The 932-nt window shown below is 61.8% G+C and overlaps 1 protein-coding gene across 1 annotated transcript in view; it reads left to right on the top strand.

Annotated features, from left to right (window-relative positions):
• PLEC (plectin) overlaps nucleotides 1-932 on the top strand; it is a gene marked incomplete at its 5' end in the record, with an annotated part of 79923 nt that overhangs the window by 47839 nt on the left and 31152 nt on the right.

The raw sequence follows: 932 nt of genomic DNA, 5'->3' as shown, positions 1-932 counted from the left end.
CCATGGGCAGGGACACCTCCCAGCAGCCCAGGCTGCTCCAAGCCCCATCCAACCTGCCCTTCAACACCCCCAGGGATGGGGCAGCCCCAGCTTCCCTGGGCAACCTGGGCCAGGCTCTCCCCACCCTCACAGCCCAGAATTTCTCCCTCCCATCTCAGCTCCAGCTCCCTCTGCCAGCTGGAAACCCTTCCCCCTGCTCCCATCCCTCCCTGCCCTTGTCCCAAGCCCCTCCCCAGCTTTCCTGGAGCCCCTTCAGGCACTGGCTGGTGCTCTAAGGTCTCCCTGGAGCCTTCTCCTCTCCTCCCCAACCCCGATCATCAAACGATCCAATGGGTTTGGTTGGAAAAACCCTTTGAGATCATCCAGTCAACTCAGCCCTGCCAAGGCCACCACTGCCCCGTGTCCCTCAGCACCATCTCCAGGGCTTGGAAACCCCTCCAGGGATGGGGACTCCCCCCCTGCCCTGGGCAGCCTGGGCCAGGCCCTGACAACCCTTGCCAGGAAGGAATTTTTTCCAAGATCCAATCTCAACCTCCCCTGGCACAACTTGAGGCCGTTTCCTTTTGTCCTGCTGCTCAGCAGGGGCAGGCAGGGACATGCCTGGATGTGTCCAGCCTGGAGCAAAGGAGACCTTCTCAATCTCTGCAACTGCCTGGGAGGAGATTGCAGTGGGGGGGGGTTGGTCCCTTCTCCCAGGGAACAAGCAGTAGGACAGGAGGGTTTTTCCAACCCAAACCATTCCATGGCTCTTTGCTCTGTCACTCCAAGGGGTTGGGAGTGGAGAGGCTGTGGTGCACCAGGATGGAGGGGGTGGGGACGCCACTGCTGGGACCCCTGTGCTGGGGCACCCTGAGAGCCCCTTCCTGTCCTAGCATGACCCTGTCCTGTCCCCCCATGCCCCATCCTGTCCCCCTGTACCCTGTCCTTTCCCT

This window comes from Chaetura pelagica, unplaced genomic scaffold (assembly GCF_000747805.2).
Source record: "Chaetura pelagica isolate M959 unplaced genomic scaffold, ChaPel_1.0 scaffold992, whole genome shotgun sequence".
Classification (NCBI taxonomy): Eukaryota; Metazoa; Chordata; class Aves; order Apodiformes; family Apodidae; genus Chaetura; species Chaetura pelagica.
This window is presented reverse-complemented; position numbering and strand designations above follow the sequence as displayed.